The sequence below is a fragment of the Chenopodium quinoa genome, unplaced genomic scaffold, assembly GCF_001683475.1.
Source record: "Chenopodium quinoa cultivar QQ74 unplaced genomic scaffold, ASM168347v1, whole genome shotgun sequence".
Taxonomy (NCBI): domain Eukaryota; kingdom Viridiplantae; phylum Streptophyta; class Magnoliopsida; order Caryophyllales; family Amaranthaceae; genus Chenopodium; species Chenopodium quinoa.
This window is the reverse complement of record NW_018745003.1, coordinates 5,278,727-5,301,995: the sequence shown is the minus strand read 5'-3', so window position 1 is coordinate 5,301,995 and position 23,269 is coordinate 5,278,727. Positions and strand designations below refer to the sequence as shown.

The window sequence follows — 23,269 nt, the reverse complement described above, 5'->3', positions numbered from 1 at the left end:
TGAGTATTTATAGAGAAGGCTTAGTCATTAACCTCCACCATAATCACGTCCACATGTCAACAACCCACTAACAACTTGTGGAGTTATCTTGACAGATTGTGATCATGAAGAGGTTTCCTAGCCTTATCTAATTAAACCACTATCCTAACAACTTGATAACCATTAGCCGTATAAAAGATTTTCTCACAGAAAAACCACTTGCTAACTTTATCAAATATTTTATTTAAAAGATTATCAAAAGTTTGTTTAAAAAGATTTTATTTGAAAAGATAAATTTATTATTTATTAAAACAACTAGATAATTATCTTCGATAATTATCTTTATTAAAACTTTTACAAATTATCTTTTCTTTAAGAAATTATCTTTTAAAACTAACTTTTATTCCAGTAGTCTTTAACATAAGTCATTGAGTTCCTTTCCGACTTTATATTATTGAGTGCTCACAATTAAAACTAGAACGTGAGATTTGCACGAGGCTTTTTAAAGAATGCTACTCCGCATCCAAGTTCCTACTCCGGAACGAACTTTGCTTGAATCCTTTATTCACCAAAGACTCAAAACATTCATTAGTCGAGTTTGTCAATTTGTCCATCAAAACCAAAAGGCTCAACAAATTCCCCCTTTTTGATGATGACAAACATTGACAAACTTAGGTAAATAAAATCATCCAGGCATGCAACAAAAATTTAAAGTAAGGCATGAAAACAAAAAAACAATTAAAGAACTTAGAAAAATATTTAAAAGTATTTTTTTTTTTTTTTTTTTTTTTTATTATTTTTTTTATTTATTTTTTTTTTAAAAAAAAACTGAGCAAAAGAAAAATTAACAAAGACTTTAAAAACTGAACTTAGCAAAAGTTTGTACCTTCGATGTGTGAGTTCCTTGGTAAACACCTTAGCCGCCATGAAGTTTGTCTTTTTCCCCCTTTTGGCATTATCAAAAGATTGAAAAAAACATTTTGCTATACTCCCACTAGACTACGTAGGGAATAGTGAGCTCAAATAATGCAAGGCAAAAATAAGTTAGGTACTAAATCATCAGCAAACACACACAATCATATGAAAAATACGAGCCAAGTTCCCATAGACGAAAATCAAAAGCAGGAAAGAGTAGCAAAAGTTATGAGTTACAAACTGAAATCCGAATGGAACAAGCAAAAACAAAAGAAGTAAAAGTGACAAGTTTGAAATTGCAATTATGGTGAGTAAGTAGGTTCATCAGCTGGGGTTTTGGGGTCATTGGAAGCTTCCTCCACCTCTTCAAAAGCCACCCTGTTAATCGTCTCCAATATCTCCTGAGTGCTGTGCAGTATGTTCTTCTCAGCAGCATCAACTTTGTTCTCCATCCCAGTAAAACTGGTTGCCTGAGCATCTGCCACAGCCTGCACTTGGCGTTGAAGAGAAGCCAGCTGCTTTGCCATGTCCTCCAGCTTTGTGCACACCATCTTTACCAGCTTCTCCATTTCTGCTTTCACCTGTTGAATATCAAAAACAGAAGCATTTGTTCCAGAGAAGGCAGCAAAGCCTGTAGGCTGTGATGTAGGAAAAGCTGGGGAGGGAGAGGGAGAAGTCTGTTTTGGTGAAACAGGAGGGGAAGAGGGTTTAGCTTGGTTTGTGGGAGAGGCAGGAACAGGAGATGGCTCGGAGGCAAAAGGAACTTGTGTAGGGGTGAAATCAGGGTCTGAGTGATCAGAAGAGCTAATGTCTTCAATGATCACAGGCTTTAGAGTAGAAGTAGCAGGTTTGACAATTTTCCTCTTACTCCGCCTTAGTCCTCCTGTATAAGGGAGGTCGAGACTCTCACTTTCTGAGCTAGATTCCCCCTCACTCTGAGTCTCCTCTTCTTCCACAGAAACTGCCTCCTGAGGTTCCCCCTCAGAAATTGCTTCCTCTCCTTTTTCTTCCTCTCCTTTTTCTTTATTTTCCTCTTTTTCAGACTCACTTTCCTCCTCTTCTGACTCACTTGTATCTCCCTCTACAACCTGTGTTTTCCCTTTTCCACGATTTTTCTCCTCACTTCCTCTCGTCAAGAAAGTAAGTGTCCCACTCTCAAGTTTAAGGCTCAGGCGAAGCAAAGATTGCTCCGAGAGAATGTTCTCAGGTTTAATATAAGTGGGTGACTCACTTTCAACATCAATCCCAAAAGACTTAAACAACACAGTGAGGAGAGATCCATATGGAATAGTAGATTTATTTGCATAGAAAGCCAAATGTTCAATCATCAACTTTGGAAAGTTTATTTTTATTTTCCGAGCAAGACAAAAGATGATGGTTGCATCTAGTAGGGATACTGTGCTACGTTTTTGCAAACGAGGAACAATGCCTCTCCATGTGAAATTGAACAATAATTTGTGAAGAGGGGTGAGTATGTTATGATGCGAAGTCTTGCTTTTCGGGTTTCCACCGATAAATTTAATAACCCTATTCTCATCATAATGCCCAATTTGCACAATTTGCTTGTGTTTTAGGTATGAACTATAGCCAGAGGTGGGGACTTGAAACAAGTTCCCTAAATATGCAATATCAAAATGAATGTGAGTATCTTTGACCGTAGCCGTGCAAACACCATTGTTGTGTTTGAAAGTATTTTTGAATTCAAACAAAAGCTTAGGGTAAATTGGATAGTGAGAACAATTTTGGAACAAATGCACCCATTCTTGATAATCAATTAAGGAGATGAATTCGGAGAACTTACTTGCCGTACACCAGTCATAATTGATGTGATAACCGTGAGTGTAATTCCAAGATGGAGACTTTTGAGAGCTTTGCCTCTTTCTGTCACCTCCTTTCACGGTTGTAGCCTTTCTCTTTGTCGAAGCTTGAGGGTGAACAACGGCAAGTGGGACTGGTTCAGGGGAGCCGCCAACAGAGGAAGGCTTCCGGGTTTTTGGTTGTTTCGGGGTTGAGGTTAGGTTGGTTTTCATGGTTATGAGGATGAATTGAAAGGAAGGAGAAGATGAATAGTGCGAATAGGGAGGAGAGAGAGTGAGGCCGGTTATGGAAGTTTATGGGGAGTTTAATTGATTTGATGGGTGAAGGTGGAGTGTTAAAGAAAAAAATTTAATTGGGAAGGGTGAGAAAAAGAGACGGTTTGTATGGTAAGGTAGTAGGGTAGTTTTAGGGGTAGTATGGGTTTAATAGGATGTAATAATTGCATCTTTCAAACGTATCACAATAATAAGATAGATAAAAATACGGAAGTTAAGGAGTAGTGAATATGTTAGCTCCTTATCTTACGTGAAAAAAAATCTTTTTGTATTTTTGAATGTTATGAGGAATAGAAAAATTGATCATGAAAAAATAAGGAAGGAAAAAGATAAGAATAAAAAAATAAGATAGAAATAAAAGATAAGAAAGAAAATAACAAGAAGAAAAACAGATAAAAAATGAAAAAGATAAATAAGAGCAAATTGATTGTAAATTATGATGATAATTTACGTGATCATGATACAGAGAGTAAAGAATGATGAAAAGGGAACTTGAAACAACATGGCTCAATATTTTTAACATATTAAGAGTATGTATACGTGACTTTTCAATACTTCACAAATCTTTCCCCTGGGTAATTTCAGCTGTGTTATGCACACAAGATTGAGCATAGCATCGTTAGTTACATCCGATTTTACCTTAGGGGTTCCAAACAAAAATCACTTTAGCCGTAGCATCCCCAATTCCACACGCATCTTTTCAAACTTGTCTCTGCTTAAAGGCTTAGTTAAAATGTCAGCAATTTGAAATTCAGTAGAAATAAAATCTAGCTTAATTAAGCCCTTTTCAACATTATCTTTCAAAAAGTGATGCCTTACATGTATATGCTTAACTTTAGAGTGTTGTACTGGATCTTTAGAAATGCAAATGGCACTTGTGTTATCACAATGAATAGGAACGCACTCTAAAATAATGCCATAGTCACGCAACTGTTGTTTTATCCATAGCAATTGAGAGCAGCATGCAGCAGCAGCCACATATTCTGCTTCGGCAGTGGATAGAGCAACAGTGTTTTGTTTCTTGGAACTCCAAGAGACCATGCAAGAGCCTAAGAATTGGACCATACCTGACGTGCTTTTACGATTTACCAAATCTCCTGCATAGTCAGCATCAGCATATCCTCTTAGGTCAAACGAGTCACTTTTTGGATAGAACAGACACAAGTCTTCCGTCCCTTTTAAGTATCGTAGAATCCTTTTGACGGCTGTTAGATGCGATTCCTTTGGATCCGATTGAAATCTTGCACAAAGACCTACACTAAACGAAATGTCAGGTCTGCTAGCAGTTAGATATAACAAGGAACCAATCATACCTCTGTATTTTGTTTGATCCACACGAGTTCCCTTGGGGTCTTGGTCCAACCTTGTGGTTGTTCCCATGGGAGTGTGGTTTATCTTTGTGCTTTCCATACTGTATTTTTTTAATAACTCCTTCACATATTTCTGCTGATGGATCATTATTCCTTCGTTAGTTTGCTTAATTTGGAGCCCAAGGAAGAAGTTGAGTTCCCCCATCATGCTCATCTCAAACTCACTTCCTGCTGATTGTAGCCTTTAACAACCAATCTTGCCTTGTTCCTTACAATTGTGCCATGTTCATCTAGCTTATTCCTGTATACCCATTTGAGACCAATAACCTTTTGATTCTTTGGTTTAGGTTCAAGGTGCCACACTTTGTTTCTTTCGAATTCATTTAATTCCTCTTGCATGGCAACAATCCAATCAGCATCTTCCAAAGCTTCTTTGTGATTTCGAGGTTCCAGTGTTGATAGGAAGGCATTGAATGCACAAAAGTTTTTCAGTTGGGATCTCGTCTGAGTTCCCTTGCTTAGGTCACTTATAATTTTATCCAGGGGGTGTGACCTTTGATGTTTCCATGGCTTTGGTTGGAATGATTGAGCTGGTATAAAAGTGTTATTTTGAGTTGCTCTTTCTTCCATTTCTTCATGGTGTTCTGCTTCTGCATTTGCTTCGCCTTCTGTATTTTCTGTTTCTTCTGTATTTTGATCAGAGGCTTCAGTATTGTTTGGAACTTCAGTAGGTTCCTTATCAGCATTTTCAGTAATTCGAACAGGCTGCTTTTTGGGAGTTAATTCTTCATCTTGGTCTGTTGAACGAGTGAGACCAATTTCGAAATCTCCATCTTCATATTCCTGTACACTTCATAATTATTAGTTTCATCAAAAATCACATGTATACTTTCTTCTACACACATAGTCCTCTTATTGTAAACTCTATAAGCTTTACTATTAGATGCATATCCTAAAAAGACTGCTTCATCACTCCTTTCATCAAATTTTCCAAGATTTCTTTTATCATTATTGTGAACAAAACACTTGCATCCAAAAGCTCTTAAATGAGCAATATTAGGTTTTCTCCCTTTTAACAATTCATAAGGTGTCTTGTCCAACATTGGTCTGAGCATGGCTCGGTTGACGATATAGCATGCTGTGTTGACGGCTTCTGCCCAAAAATTCCTTGGAAGCCCACTTGCTATTAGCATTGTTCTTGCCATGTCTTCCAATGTTCGGTTCTTCCTCTCAACCACACCATTTTGTTGTGGTGTTCTTGGCGCTGAGAAATTGTGACTTATTCCCTGTTCTCTGCAAAATTCATCAAACTTGGAATTTTCGAATTCCGTACCATGGTCAGTTCTCATATGAATAAGTTGATTACCTATTGATTTTTGTGTCTTTTTCAAGAAAGTCATAAACATATCAAAAGTTTCATCTTTACTATGTAAGAATATGACCCATGTAAATCTAGAATAATCATCCACAAGAACTAAGACATATCTTTTTCCACTTCTACTTTGAATTCTAACGGGGCCACACAAATCCATATGAATGAGTTCCAATGGTTTTGTGGTGCTTACCATTTTCTTTGATTTAAATGATGATCGAACATGCTTTCCTTTGATGCAGGCTTCACAAATTTTGTCATTTAGGAATTTGATAGAAGGTAATCCGATTACCAAGTCCTTTGACCTTAATTTGTCAAGCAATGAAAGACTAGCATGTCCAAAACGTTTATGCCATAGAAGTGGATCATCCTCAATAACACTTAAACAAGATAGATTGTATTTTGGAACTTTGTTAAGGTCCACGGTATATGTGTTCCCTTTACGAGTTCCTTCCAAAACGATTTTACCAGTGTTATTGTTGATGATTTTGCATTTTTCAGAAGAAAAGCTTACAGAGTTTCCTTTATCACAAAACTGAGAAATACTGAGTAGATTATGCTTCAAACCCTTGACTAAAAATACATTGTCAATTGCATGGGAACTTGACCTTCCTACTTTGCCAACAGCAACAATGTTGCCTTTCTTATTGTCTCCAAAGGTCACTGTTCCCCCTGTATAGGCCGTCAGTGAGAGAAATCTGGATTCATCTCCTGTCATGTGCTTAGAACAACCGCTATCGAGGTACCACTGGTTGTTCCCCCTCACTGCGACCTGCAAAAGAAATTAAGGGTTAGTAGCAGGAACCCTTTCATTCATGGGTTCCTGTGTTGACACATTTAAATCAGATTTCTTCTGCCAAACATAGTTCACATTCTTATTGTACAGATTTGCTTTCTTAGTACATTCTTCACTGCGATGTTCCTTTTTACCACAAAAAGAACAAACGGTCTCACTAGGTAAGTTCACATATTTCTTTTTCTTTCCAGTGGACTTCTTCTTATGAACATAGCCTAGACCTTCTGTTCTTTTTGTCTGAGCTTCCTTTACCCACTTGGGAACACCCGTGCTTGCTGTATTTTTACTTTTTCTTGCAATTTCTAGGTCCTTTTCTAGTTTCTCATTTTTATCATTGGTTTCCTTTATCTCTTTCTTAACATGCTCTAGTTCATTATTAAACATGATTAAAGGAACTTCAGTAGACCTGCAAGAATCAATGTTAGTACACAACATTTTATATTGAGTCAATTCAATATTCAGCATGATATTCTCACTCTTGACTCTTTCAAGGGATTCTTTTAGCATAATATTTTTATCTAACAATTCAAAGAATCTGCCTTGAACATCATTTCTTAAGCTATTCAGATACTTAACATGATCTCTACAAATTCCAGTTGCCTTTTCGGCTTGCCTTAGTTTTGCACATAATTCTTTATATTCATCTAAGGTTTCTAACAATAAAGAGATTAATTTATCCTTTGAGAGAGATTTCAAATAACTAGGTTGAATGACTACCTCATCATCATGCTTTGCCATTAGACAGAGATTGGCTACTTCATCGTCTGTGTGTTCCTGTTCCTCTTCTTCGGAACTTGATTCTCCCCACGTGGAAATCATTGCTTTCCTGAAATTTGTTTTAGAAAAGTTAGGCTTGGAATTTCTGCTTTGATCAGCTTCTTTTCCCTTGCCTTTCTCAGATTCCCATAATGGACACTCTTTGATGAAGTGGTTGGTGCTTCCACATTTGTGACAAGAAGACTTGGCTTTGGGTTCCTGATTTCTTTTACTGTATCCTTTCTTCTTGTCTAAAAACTTGTTGTTACGGTAGAATTTTTTCAGCCTTCTCACCAACATTGCAGCTTCTTCTTCATCGATGTCAGACTTCTCTTCGGATTCTTCATTAGCTCTTAATGCTAGCCCTTGACTTTTGACAGTCTCCTGAGTCCGATTGTTCGACTGGATCTCGTGAGTAATGAGGGAACCCGCAAGTTGTTCCAGATTGAACTTGGTGAAGTCTTTTGATTCCTGCACCGCTGCAACCTTTGCTCTCCATCTGTCATTGTCTGGAAGACTTCTTAAGACTTTTCTGACCTGCTCATCTATAGGAATTATCTTGCCAAGACACGTTAGTTCGTTAGTAATACTTTTAAATCGAGTAAACATGTCTTTAATGGATTCTTTGTTTCCCATTTCAAAGCGCTCATACTGAGACAAAAGAATGTCTATTTTGGAACGTTTAACATCTGACGTTCCTTCATGTGTAACTTCCAGAAGATCCCAAATTTCCTTTGCGGACTTGCACCCTTTGACACGAGTATGTTCATCGGGTCCAAGTCCCCAAATTAAAAATTTTTTGGCAGTAGCATTCATTTCAAGTTTTTCAAAATCAGTTTTTTCATACTCATCCATAGGTTTAGGGATTACCTCATTATTAGCATTTGTTTTCGTAATTTCGTAATCTCCTACTTGTAAAATCCGCCATACCTGATAATTCTCTGCTTGGATAAAGATTTCCATCTTATCCTTCCAATAAGGATAAAATTTGCCATTGAAGTATGGAGGCCTTTGAATGGATGTACTCCCGAATTCCTTTTCCTCTGTGTAAGCCATTTTCCAGGAACTTACTCAACAGGGTTGCCTGCGTGTTCTGAGTTCCCGCTCTGATACCAACTGAAAGTCTAACTGGCTAATACAAGAGGGGGGGTGAATTGTATTTGAGGTGAAATCTAAAAACTTTTTGCGGAATTTAACTAAATAAAATAATGACGAGAGAAGATATAGGCTTTTCTAAATTTCCACTATGTAATCAAACTCTGTACAAGTGAAGATTCAAACCCGTTAACAAGTTCCCCAAATTAGGAACTTGTTCCCAACTCTCACAGAAGACTTCAGCAACGAAGCTTCCTTAACCTCACCTTACAAACTCACAATCCCAACCCCTAAGTACTTGAATACAATCTGTGATTACAAATACCTATTGCACTCAAGAATATATGAAGGAAAATAACTCTCTTTATGTTATTAGATGGCTACTGGAATTTTTATGCTCAAGAGTTATGTTTTGCTGAGATAGTTTGCATGAGTATTTATAGAGAAGGCTTAGTCATTAACCTCCACCATAATCACGTCCACATGTCAACAACCCACTAACAACTTGTGGAGTTATCTTGACAGATTGTGATCATGAAGAGGTTTCCTAGCCTTATCTAATTAAACCACTATCCTAACAACTTGATAACCATTAGCCGTATAAAAGATTTTCTCACAGAAAAACCACTTGCTAACTTTATCAAATATTTTATTTAAAAGATTATCAAAAGTTTGTTTAAAAAGATTTTATTTGAAAAGATAAATTTATTATTTATTAAAACAACTAGATAATTATCTTCGATAATTATCTTTATTAAAACTTTTACAAATTATCTTTTCTTTAAGAAATTATCTTTTAAAACTAACTTTTATTCCAGTAGTCTTTAACATAAGTCATTGAGTTCCTTTCCGACTTTATATTATTGAGTGCTCACAATTAAAACTAGAACGTGAGATTTGCACGAGGCTTTTTAAAGAATGCTACTCCGCATCCAAGTTCCTACTCCGGAACGAACTTTGCTTGAATCCTTTATTCACCAAAGACTCAAAACATTCATTAGTCGAGTTTGTCAATTTGTCCATCAAAACCAAAAGGCTCAACATGTAGGGAAATAATGCTGAAGCTGCTGCAGCACAAGAAGACTTGGAGCTTGATCCTTTCCTCATGAAGTAGTTCCATTTATGCGGGAATTTATAATTTTCTTCGGAGGACACCTTGTTATTGTAATGTTTTATGCATGTGTACTTTAGAGGATACCTTTATATTGTGATATTTTATGCATGTGTACTTTCGAGGAGACCTTTTTTTTATTGTAATGTTTTATGTTAACTTTATTTACTCTGGAGGACACCTTTTTATTGTAATGTTTTATGTGTTAGATGATTTATCAGTTTCTTTCTGTCACAAACTCACAACAAAAATTGAGTCGTATTGCTCCTTGAGCAGTGATACCAAAATATTTAATTTTTAAAAAATGGTATAAAAAAGTTAATCAAAAGTTAGTAATAATAAAAGATATCTAATTTAGACTAATAAAGTTGTTCTTTTTACACCAAAAAAATACTCCAAAGTATATTTTATAAAAACCAATTCCTTGAATATCGCCTTAACGTACAATAAGAACTATAACAAGTAAAAAGCCACCCCAAAAAGTCACAAGCTACCCGTAAACTGCTCCTCTGTAGACTATAGACAACCCTCATATCCCATCAGGACGATATCAAAGAAAGTTCCTGGGCCACTTAAGCTATTACATAATCCAATGAACAAATAAAACGCCAGACAAATGAATTATCAACTTTGAAGTAAACTCATAATCTCTAATGCAAAAGAATAATTTTACAGTGCAGAAGCAGCTATTTATATTAACAGGATAAAGAAAAGCATTGAACCGAAGCTAATTGCCAAAGTAGCAGCATGCAATTATCAAGTTGCTTCCTAATGTCCTTGATCATGAGTTCATGACACGAGTATTTAACATAATCTCCGAATTAGGCCCCGTTCACTTCACCTTAATTTTGCTGAACTGAAATTATTTTTACTGAACTAAAATTATTTTTACTGATTAAAACTGAATTTTACTGATTAAAACTGAATTTTACTGAACTTATTTTTACTGAAATTATTTTTACTGAACTGAACTTATTTTTACTGAACTGAAATTATTTCTGAACTGAACTTATTTTACTGAACTGAAGTTATTCTTACTAAACTGAAATTATTTTTACTGAAATGAACTTATTTTTACTGATTTAATATATATATATATATATATATTGGAGAGAGAGAGAGAGAGAGATATTAGGTAAAATAATCTATTTTTGAAATTATGTAATTTATATAATTTATATATTTCTGTTTAATAGTTAATTACATTTGTTTTTTTATGCAAATAATTAATTACATTTGTTGAACATAAAATAAAACATTCTACAATTTATTAAATAAAAGTCAAACACACTGACACCATTATTATATATATATATATATATATATATATATATATATATATATATATATATATATGATTATATGAGACTATTAAAATATATAGTTGATCGTTAAAATAGTTTCTAAAGCAGCAAGTTGGAGTTAACGATCTCAAACCAAAAGACTTTAGCACAACTTATGACATGCATGAAAAAAATATTGTTAATTAAATTTTTGGTTTGAATTGTCAGTCAATTTTTTACTACGTATATGCTGGTTAACTGCATGTAATTTACGAATAATTATAGCAAATATTGGTAGATTGATTGATCATATCAAGGCATGTGATATTTAAGCAAAAAAAATATAACGACATATTGGTAGTATTGTATAGATCATGCTTATATAATCATATATGAATATCATATTTCAATATCTTATTGAATTTATTGTAATTGATTAGGTATGCTATTACGATGAATTTTGTTACCCTTTTATAAAATATAGTACTTGTATTTACCAAATATCACCGACTACAATATTATCAATAAGACATAATATTTTATACTTGACAAAAAAAAAGATATTATATTTTATAACTATACAATATGTGATAAAAGTATAGACAAAAGTGATGCATAAAAAAAATATATGTGAAGTATTAAAAAATCTTGTACGACAATATTTTGCAATATATGGAAAAAATAATTTATATAAAAAAGCCTAGTAAAAAAAAGCATCAAAGTACATTAACTTAAATTAATTTTGCTTAAATTATTATTGCTGAGCTTAAATTATTTTTACTGATTTGAAATTATTTTTGCTGAACTGAAATTATTTTTACTGAACTTAAATTAATTTTACTGATTAAAACTGATTTTTACTGAACTAAAATTATTTTTACTTAATATTATTTTTTAAGGTGAAGTGAACAAGACCTTAGTATATATACAAGCATTAAAGGGGGCGTTCAAGTTAATCTGTGTCACATTTATTCGAGAAGATTTTCTTTTTCATTAGTTAACAGTCATTTTAATCTGGCTCTGGGATTCCAGAGTTAAATTGATTGACGCTAGATTCATCTGCTAGTTTCTTTTACTTGACACTTGGTTAGATTGTTGTTGTGCTCTTTTTATGGAGTTATGCCTGGGCAAATTGTATATACTTTGTATATTATACTGCATATTAGTACATATACACAGGCCGATATGCAAATCATTCTTAACAGCTAGGATTTGGTACACTTTCTATGATAAAAGCTGAAGCAATCAGCATGGAAGAATACATTACAGTTTCAATTGAGAGCAATATAAAGCTATTAAGCAGTACAATAATGACTTTAAGCCAACTCAGTTGCGCGAGAGAATGGGGACGCAAATGAGTAAAGAATGTATTACTACACTTTGAATGGAGATCAATAATGTCTGAATCAATAATTCTTTTGATACCGCCTCAAGCTTCTACAGCTGAGTCAAGTTCAAGACAACTTAACCGTACAGTCCCAAGAAGATGCTCAGGAAGTTCAGTCTCCTCATTTGCCTGCAACATTGACTAAAGTCAATATCTGCTATAGTTTGCCATGCATAACTATAATCCAGGCTAGCATAAAAAATGAACAAAGAATAACACAAAGTATTAAGAAACTAGTTCAAATATGGTACTCAACATATGCAAGAGGGGTACGTAGTACATGATGAATTGTTGGTCCTGCAGTACAAATTATGCTATTCCATATTCTGTGTATTACAGGTTGGTGTGGATGAACATCATTGTTCTTCTGTCTCCTTATATTTACCACTACCCTCCCGTCTCTCAGTCTCAGCAGTCTACCAGGAGATACCTTCATAAGCCTGGTGGCTGACAACCAAGGTGCCAAGATTCATACTTTAACAACTGAGTCATTGAGCCATAAGACAAGGCTAATTTATTCTAGCACTTTGATCTCTCGAGAAGTATCCCAATTTTCTCTATATTGGCAAAAACAAAACAGAATCTTACACTAAAAAATAGTAACCTGGTATGGACCTCGTCAACAAAAGGGTCTGGGAATGTCAATCAAGAAAACCGAAGCACAGGCAATTATCCATAAAAAAAAATTAAAAAAAAAATAAATAAAAAAAAAAAAAAAAAAAAAAGAAGCAGATATTTCTAAGCATGTGATATTAATTATCTTGCTGGGCCTTTTAATATTTGGGTTTGTGTTAAATAACTTTAATTACAATCAAGGTTGTAATGGGTAAATTTGGTGGTCCTGTTTTAATTCCACTTAAATTTATTTCTAATTAGTCAGTGTTTTAATGTTAATCTAGTCGGAATATTCCAGAATTACATTTGGGTTATTATTTTCAGCTATATAAAGCCATCTTGCTTATTCAGTTTTGTTAAAACCAAAAATACTCCATTTGTGTTTATCTTGCTGACTACGATTGACAAGAAACCCTAAATATAGCGAGAATTGAGTATTATCATCGTTCCTGTTTTATTGGGTCTATTTAGATCCACATTAAATTCATATCAGAATAAGGTTGTGAATCCTTCCGGCCTGCATTGAATTTATTCGCTTGGTATTATTTTTTAAAAACTCTATAGTAATGTTGCCATGAGAGATTGCCTTGTTACTTTGTTTCATGTTCATCTCATTAAATTGTTGGAGTATTGGAGTTACATATGAAAGTGCTATATTAATTTAAGTGAGATATTGCATTGACATTTGTGAGATTGTTATATTTGGGCACAAAAGAAATTTGGTGGCTTTTGTTTTATTTGCTTATGTTGATATTGACTTTGTTGGAGTTTAATCTTGTTCATTGTAAGTGTTATCCAAATTTGATTGGAGCATTAAATATTGGTGGGAAATACACGGGCTTCTGGTGTGACCGTGTGAGACTAGAGATGAGGATAGATTCAAGCTTAAAATTCGTCAATTTGAAGGATTATTTTGTCACAATGAATTTAAGAGATGTGTTGAACAAATCGATCAAGCTTATAGCATCTTCAAGTTTATTGATTCAGGATTTATTCCTGTTGTGATTTCGTCATTCACAAATTGTGCAATGAAGTGGTGGAGAAATTTAAAACTCAAATGGTTTCATGAAGGTAAACCTATAATACACAGTTGGTTTAAATTGAAACAAGAACTTGAGCATTAATTTTTAGTCAAAGACTTACTTAGAAGATTGTTAGTGTGATTTGTGTTGTCGAGAACGGGCTGATAAACAACGGTCAATTGTAAATCTTACAATATATATGACAAAAATCTTACAAATATTATTGAATCTTTGGAGTTACTTTTAAGGGAGAGAAAAGAGTTTGAAACAGAAGAAATAGAATCAAAGGATACAACATTTGATATTTTACTGGAAAAAGGAAAAAAATCATTTTGACCCTTCGACTCATTTTGTACAAGGTGAAATATCTCATAGTTTATGTGAAAGATTTTTATACTATTTATGAGCCACTACTGGATTGGTTAGTCCGTTAGTTCATACTTTTGGGGTGGAGAAGGGTAATATTTATCTTATTTTCATGAGGTTGTGAACAAAAATGCACCTCTGGAAGCTGCTTTAAATGTTCTCAGTAGAACTTTCTTCCTTGAAGACACTATAAAGTTGAAGATACCCACGGTTTTTGCATGTGATTTGAACTCGTAAAATGGCAAATTTATTGCAAAGATGAGGAAAATGATATGGTAGTGAAGGGGAGCTAAATATTAATTATCTTGCTGGGCTTTTTTATGTTTGGGTTTGGGTTATTTTACAAATCAAGGTTGTAATGGGTATATTTTGTGGTCTTGTTTTAATTCCACTTAGATTTATTTTAATTAGTTATTGTTTTTATTTTAATCTAGTAGGATTAATCTAGAATTATATTAGGGTTTTGTTTTCAGCTATATAAAGCCATATGATGTAAACATTAGACAGATTGAAGTTTATAAAAATTGATAAGCGTTATGCTTGTTTATTCGGTTTTGTTAAAACCAAAAACACTTATTGCAATTTGTGTTCATCTTGTTGACTGCGATTAACAAGAAACTCTTAAATCCTGCAAGAATTGAGTATTATCATCTTTACTTTATATAGGGTCTATTTAGATCCACATCAGCACGGATGATGAACAATACGCATGGAAGTAACCATTAATTGAAGGACTAACTGAAAGAGAGAGATTTCAAATGCTAGTATGCAACACTGAGATAGGCAGAAAAACTGAAAGAAACAGATTCCGCAGTCCACAAGATTATAATAACAAAAGAACAACTGACAAGTGAAGCAGAAGCACTAACCTCTATCAGAATTGCAAGATCAACCACTAAGCTTGTGACATATCCAAGGACAAGACCAATAACACTTCTAGCAACTGATGAGGAACCAATATCCACATCAATCTGCCATATCAACATAAAAAGGGGGGAAAATGAAAACTGCGTAAGTAATAAGTACCACTCATTTATAAATCACATGCTAGTATAACATTCTTCTTATTACTGTCAGAAAAGCTTTCATACAATACGCGAATCAATTTGGACTTAGTAAAAAAAATTCAGGATGTCTGAAGGACAGCCAAATAAAATTCAGAAAATGAGGGACCAGTAAAACTAGACACATCAAATCTATTCAGAAACATAGAGTATCACTTCTAAATAAAATACTTATGACCCCTGAATAGGTTTCGCGAAATATTAATCAGCTAAATTTCTATATACTCCAAATCAAATATATACACCCTGATTCAGTTTCAAGAAAGCATTTCCTTGGAAAAAGGCACATCTTATATCAAACATAAACGATGTTTGAAGTGTGTTTGAAGTGCAGCTCAGACATGGAATAAGCATCAGAAATTTTTTAATCTAACCAAAAAGGTGTGTCAAGTGCATCTGCCTTCAACGTATTTATATAAAAACTTAATCACCTCCAAAAAGTTGTCTTGTCTCAGGTATCTGCAGGTCACAGCTTTACCCAACAGACAGGCTTTTGTTCCTACCGCACGTTTAACCATCCAATAGCCCTGAACCAATACAAGAAATTAGTTTCTGAGTATTATCAGTTACAGTCAATAAGCTTCCCAAATTTACTGAACATGTAACGAACACTTGCATTATATGAGCCTATATTGTGTTTACCTTCACAATGCTTGGTATGAGCTTGAACCTTGAATCACGGAATGCGTCAGTCCCATCAATAAATTTGCTCAATAATGAATCTTTATTCACAGGCCTGTCAGAGGCATAATAAAAAACCAGATTGTAGTTTGGTTTGGCTGGGATCTGGAACAACAGGAGCAACTCTAATTTAGTTGAGGTTGGAACTACTGATACGGAAGTAAATAAGAAGAATATAACATCATGATTGCATTCCAAAGATCCAGCATAAAATAACACCTATTAGCAGTCTATCTGTATAAAATCTTCTCGTCAAAATAAAAGCTATCATCCTTATAAATATTTAGAATTATCAAAGTCCAAACTCCTAGGCATTACAGTAGATCTTCAATTCTCTGATTGTACCAAAATCATAGTCGTCAAAACTTTGAGAAACATTTAAAAGATTAAAACTAAAGATACATCTAAATGTATCGTTAAATAAGAGATCCTACATTTTCAACAAATTACTTTCCTCTCAATTCAAACAGATGAAATGTACTTTTTTTTTTAACCAAATAGGAAGCCGGAAACTCTTCAAGTATTAACAACCTAAAAGTTAACACTCGCAATTCTACGCCTATGAAAGAAGAGAATTATTGCAGTGTTCAGATGCATAGAGAAGCACTCTCAGTTTACTGCACAAGTGCACAGAATAAAAGGATAGCTTCTGCATCACCTGTTGACTATTGGAGACCATTCTTATTTATTTTGGCCAAGTAGCCAACAGAAAGTATATTCCAGAACAGTAATGATTAAATGATAAACATAAATCTAAGGCATAAGCATAGGAAGAAAAAATAGTAATAAGAGATGTTCTAACATGCATATAACCAAAAAAAAAAATCCTATAATCAAAGAGGCTCATTCTCAAATGCGCAGCTCATTAAAGACTGATCTTGAGATATCAGGGTAGGGGAAGAGAAGAATAAACCTGGACAAACATACCTGGAGATTAAAAACGAGAATGAATGGAAGTTTTCTTCCAGCTTCTGACTGAGATAACAGAAGAAAAGGTGAGGTAACAGAATTGAAACTAAAACATAGTGAGTTTAAACATAGTGAAACTCAAACCCCCTTGGTTAAATTGAAACTAAAACATAGTGAGTTTAAATTGAAACTAAAACATAGTGAAAACACAGACTAGGTAAACTCAAACCCCCTTTACTCTGGTCTTCATATCTACAGTAACTGAGTAGAGGGGGGGGGGGGGTGGTGGTGTCACAAAATCAACAATTAAAAGTTGAGCTGAAAGCTAGCTTGAATCTATTTGCTATGTCAGATGCAAAGTGGGTTGTCAAGGGGTATCTGAATTACCTGAACAACACAGGATGGGCGCAATGCAACCTTGTCAATGCTCTGGTCAGCCTTGAGCCAATCCACAGCTATGAGCTTTAAAAGAGGATCTCCACCTTTTACCTTGAAAAAAAATCAAGATTTTGTTCAGCTATTCATTACAATACAACCCAATGAAATTAAACATAAAATATACATCATATAAAAATAATATCATTGAGTGTGCATGAATAATAGTAAAATGGACTCCAATCTGCTGTATATAGATACTCTATGAAAGTCTAAATCAATTTCCAGTCAATTACCGGAATTAAGGATCTAATGGAAACTCCCATTGTAGGTATAAGTCTAAAAGAGACTCTTTGCTATTGTGTAGTAAAGCCATGACATTATGTACATCTTACCACTTAACCTGCCCAGGGCAGGAGCTAGTTGGAGAAATGGTAACATATGGCATAATACTCCAGTAAACGCACTAAATGTCAATGATGCATGAATTTCCTTCAATCAGATGATAGACTTTTCTTGTAACTATGACAGGATACTGAAGGGTTTTCTACAATTAATAAGCCTCCTAGACGTCTACCAAGATTGGCCAACTTATGAAATATAAATCTTGTGGAAAATATGTTTATTTGTCTGTTAACCACCAGTCCAGGAAGAAAAGCTCAAATTGAAAGAAAGGAAAGGTCAAAGGCTATTTTAACAGATGAGGCTAAATTGAAGGAAAGTAATTAAAAATCAGTTGGACATAAAATCAAGAATAAACCTCTTCTGTGTTTTTTTTTTTTTTTTTTTTTTCTTTTGACAAAAGGCTAAATCTCTGTGAAAATTTTAAGCATACACTGTTTTACTGCAAGTCAACAAAAAGAACTATTTCAATCTAACTGCTTCAAATTTTGTACTACAACCTACTTTTAGAATGGGGAAGAAGCGTATCTTTCTCAACATGAACAAAAAGTGATCTAAACTCTTTTTTGCCAGAATTTCTCACATTTGATAACCCATAAACAAAAATTTAGATAGGATTAAACATGATGATAGAGATGGGCCAGTGATTGACAGAAACCCAAGACAATTTCCATCAAAGCTAGCCATTTTCACAAAAAAAATAATTTCAATCCTAATGGATATCTTTGTTTTAAATAGATACAGAGAAATATGGTAAGATTTCTGCATTATACGATCAAACCCCCAAAATAGAGAGAGACTTGTATACAGCTGATAGAAGACAGCTGCCTAAATAGACCCACCAGAACTACAAATTCTGTCAGAAAAATAACTCGTGTCTGGTAAAATTCACATTACAAAGTCACAGATTATAATACCCCAAAGGAAAAAGACCAAAAGTTTGCTGAATGAAAATAAAAGGCATATTCTTATTCAATAATCATCTTAGGCAGGAAATTTAAACCATTGAGATCTGCAAATATTATTCCTTTTGTTCTTTGCACATGTGAGTGGAAAAAAAAAAAAAAAAAAAAACTAATGCCATTAAATATTTGTCTGCGCTAGAGTGTTTTCATTTGAATTCTTACACCAACGAGTACAACTTTACAAAAAAAAAAATATATTGACCCTTTTTGTACTTCATTAACTTGACAAGAAAATTGGAGCTCATTTGGGATATGTTAGGAAATAAACTAAACTTACCAAAACCAACGAGGTTAGATTCGTTTTGGAAAATGATATAACATATCTTTTATTTATTATGCTTTCCTAGCTAGATAGGTTTTGTAATTAGGAAACTAGAAAGAATTTAGGTATGTAATCAATCTACGATTATTTAGGCTTAGGGAGCAAGCAAACAAGTAGTTGTTGAAGAAATATCTCTATTCGCTCGGGACAGAGGATGGTGGCTCGTTCCATAATCATCTAATATAGTTAAACGGCATGATCCCTAATTAAAGAGTTTAGATGAGAAAATCGAGGAAAAGGCAATTATATTGTTGACGGTTCTCCCTAAAAGGTATAATTTGTTATAACAAAATTACTTGTAGGGAAGACTAACTTTGGTAGCTCTAATTAAGGCGGAGAGATTTATGAAGCAAGGAGGATATTGTTGTTGCTTTGGACGATACTGTGGTAGCCCTAATCAAGGCAGAGAGATTTATGAAGCAAGGAGGATCATCAATCCATCCACATTGAGGGATTGGTAGTCGAATCAAGTGGTGGAAAAAAAGTGGAAAGGCAAGAAGGCGGACAACCCTAACATCAAGTGCCGGTGCTTTAAGGAAAAGAAACACATTCAAACAATGTAATCTAAGTACAAGGAGGACTTGAAGGCATAGAAGAACTAAGGCCATGTTTAGTTTAACTTATTTTTACTTATTTCTTCATATCACAAAGTTCTGGATCAAATCATCGTATTACGTGCGGTTTTTAACCGTTAAATATCATTAATTTTGTAATGAAAAAAATATGAAAGTTACATATTAATAAAATACACATTATAACGAATCTAACAAGACCCCACTTGATATATTTTTTCTTTATATATCATCATACTGATGGGCGTTAGAACGGTCGTACATTCCACACTCAATCAAACACATATATTAACAAACACCTTACAAACCAAGCATAATGACAAGTAAGAGTTCGGTCCACAAGGAACAGGATATGATTGCCACAGATCTTTACACTTAAGCTAACTCGAAGTCAATTGGTGAATTGGGGTTCGTCAAGAAGACAAACAAACTATGGTTCTAAATCAATGAATTAAAGATACTAGGGAATGAGATCCACTCAACCAAGGCAAATAGGCAAACGGGGAGTAAAATAGACAAGATATAGCAAGGACTATATGTAAAATCAACTTCATGCAATTAGAAAACAACTCACACTACTAAACTTAGATTCCTCATTAGTTTAGCAATAGATGATACATAATCAAATTACAATAAGTAATGACGTACTCAATTTACACTTCCATGTCAAATTAGGCATATCATACTATCAAGCTCCTTAGTCAAGGGTAGCTAAACCTATCATGAGGAACTAACAAGCAATCTCATATAATCAATTTAATTGCAATACAAACATCAATGCTTCTCCCACATTTGCATAGTTAACCCAAAAGGTCGAGCTTCACCCAACCCCTAGCAAGAAAACTACTCACAACTCATGTTTATCAACATGAAATCAAGAATTAGGGTTCTAAATACTTCAATAATTGGGGAAAAGTGGTTAACAATTGAAATAACTATCATCCAATAACAAATTACCAAGAACTATAGATTCCTCATTAGTTTAGCAATAGATGATACATAATCAAATTACAATAAGTAATGACGTACTCAATTTACACTTCCATGTCAAATTAGGCATATCATACTATCAAGCTCCTTAGTCAAGGGTAGCTAAACCTATCATGAGAACTAACAAGCAATCTCATATAATCAATTTAATTGCAATACAAACATCAATGCTTCTCCCACATTTGCATAGTTAACCCAAAAGGTCGAGCTTCACCCAACCCCTAGCAAAGAAAACTACTCACAACTCATGTTTATCAACATGAAAATCAGAATTAGGGTTCTAAATACTTCAATAATTGGGGAAAAGTGGTTAACAATTGAAATAACTATCATCCAATAACAAATTACCAAGAACTAAGAAGATTTAAATAACATGCAAATACCAAATAAAATCTGAAATTAAAAAGGAAGAAGGTTGGAGAAATTACTAATTGAAGCTTCAAATGTTGAATACAAATTGCCAAACTTTGAGAAATAATTCTTGATTTCACTAATACAATGATTTGATTTGATGAAAACTAAGCTAAATTAATCCTAAGGAATGTTTCAAACTAAGAGGTTTCTGAAAACTAGGCTATTGTCCTCCTTCTTCTTTTTTTAAAACGATCTCAAAAGGACCTTAAATAGTCCGTACAAAATTGGCTGAGATCGGGAAAAGGTCCGACCGAACTCTGGGTAGTTCGGTCGGACTCAGGTAGTTTCGGTCGAACCCTGTGTAGGTTCGGTCGAACCTCCCTGATCCTTGTTTGGTCGAACTTTTGAGGTTCGACCTCTCCTGCAAAATTGCTGAAAACAGGTTTGACACTGCCTTCACTGCACCCTGGAGGTTCGGTCGAACTTTTGAAAAGTTTGACCACACCAAGGTTCGACCGACCTTTCAGAGGTTCGGCCACACCTCCTCTAGCACTCCTTTTCTTGCTTCCTCTCCTTCCCTTTTGCTCCTCTTGCCTTTGTCCATGGCTTCCATGCTTGGCCAAGGGGCCTCCCACCGTGCATAGGACCGTCACGGAACCTGCAGAAGATACCAAAGTTCACGAGAGCATGGGATGATAAATAATGCATAAAGATTATCAAAATAAGCATTACTTTTCATCAACACAAAAAGAAGCCATAAAAGGATAATGAGGTGGAAAAACCTAAGAAAAATAAGAGGAAAAAGACCTAAATACTACCCCTAAGAGTGACATAAATGTCACTCATCAAACTCCCCCACGCTAAGCCTTTGCTCGCCCTCGAGCAAAGCAAAGGAAAAAGAACAAGGAGAAAGAATTAGTTATTCAAACATGCAAGGAACAAAAGAAAAAACCGAAATTGCTTTTAGCAAAAAGCAACAAGCCATTTAAACCCCAAGGTCGCCGATGAGGACGAGTTGTGATCTCGTGAGGTTTCCAGAGAGCATACTCACAACTCTTACAAAATTGTGTTCAAGACAAACCAAAAACAAGGGAAAGAGAAACAACAAATCCAACACAAATCATAGCCAATCGAGCTTTTGGAGATAACAAACATGAATGAGTGCCAAACTTTCTGAGTAGTAGAAGTGAGCATGCAAGGGGATGCCGAAAGTTGATTGAAGGATAAGTTATGCTAAGCATAGAGAACTCAAACATGCACCACTCCCCCCGCATTCCATACAATCTTACCGCGCTCCCTCATCTAGATTCAAATCCGCCCTTGGAGATAGCATCAAGTTACTCCTCGAAGGAGCCGGAACAAAGATAAAACACTGCAAAATAGGGGAACCCGACATCTCACCAAGTCATGCCTTCTCCATATGCTTGAGTTCCAGCTCCCTCCACCGATTAGTGACTCAACCAACCTAGGTCAACAGGGCATTGAAAGGTTATAACGAAGGCTAGGGGGTAAGGGTGTGGAGGAATTTGGAAATTGGTGCTTAGCCTAACCGTGAAGCAAAGGGTGATCAAGCCTCTTTTTTAAAATCAATCATCAACCAATTTTCAAACTACGTTGCCACAATCTTGAACTATAATGCCAAACACTTTTGAGCTTTCGCTTTCCTCTTACATCTTCATTCATCAACTCTTCGTTTGTCACATTTCTTTTTTTTTTTTAGCTTCAAAGGCTTTTTTCTAGGATTTACATTTGCTTTTCTTGAACATATATTCACAAAAACACTGCTTCACTTTCCAAGTAGAACCATTCCCTTCCAAATTTCAAATCAAAACTACAATAAGCCCTCATGGCTTGAGCTTCACGATTCTAAGGGTGAAGGTAAAACAAAAGGGCCATGGGCTTGCAATGTGCTATAATCAAGGAGGGAAGATTCAACATGGTAAGGGCAATGCAACCCAAAAAGAAAAAAAAAACTAATACTAGAAAACAAAAATAGTCACCCAATGAAGAATGCCTTTGTCATTCGTAGGTTAGTTCGGTCTCGATCTCGGGAGCCAGACGCCAAGTTCTAGATCTAAGCATGCCTTGGTGAGGATCCTACGCCGCTCATAAAAGTAATGCTGGAGGCTTGAACAATAAAACTCACATCGGGTTACAAAAACCATCTCTAGGGCTTCAAATCCCCTAATGAGAGCAACACCTTCTTACCACAAACAAGTGAATTTGGGTTCGATGGGCCTAACGAGTTCTAGAACAACTACCTTAGCATGAACATGTCCCAGAGTCAACCAATGGCAATCCTGAAGCATGCAAACTTATAACACTCAAGAAGCAAAGCATTCAAACACACGAGTCAACATTATTATGCTCGAAATGAAAATGAAACAACTAAGCTTTTCGTGGTTTGCCATGAATAAAAAGGAAAATCTTTTTTATTTTTTTTATTTTTTTATTTTTTTATTTATTTTTTTTTTTCACATTTTTCAAGAGAGATAAGAGGCTAGTAAACATATAATTCTCAATCGACAAACAAAG

At 34.7% G+C, this 23,269-nt stretch overlaps 1 long non-coding RNA gene across 1 annotated transcript; it reads right to left on the bottom strand.

Moving 5' to 3' along the window:
• Positions 1-11,882: 11,882 nt before the first annotated feature.
• Positions 11,883-18,509, bottom strand: LOC110708086. Its single transcript, XR_002508637.1, has 7 exons — positions 17,525-18,509; positions 17,142-17,243; positions 16,773-16,820; positions 15,807-15,950; positions 15,596-15,691; positions 14,970-15,071; positions 11,883-12,226 (listed from the first exon to the last, which is right to left on the bottom strand). It is a non-coding gene; the product is annotated as an uncharacterized LOC110708086 (long non-coding RNA).
• Positions 18,510-23,269: the final 4,760 nt, after the last annotated feature.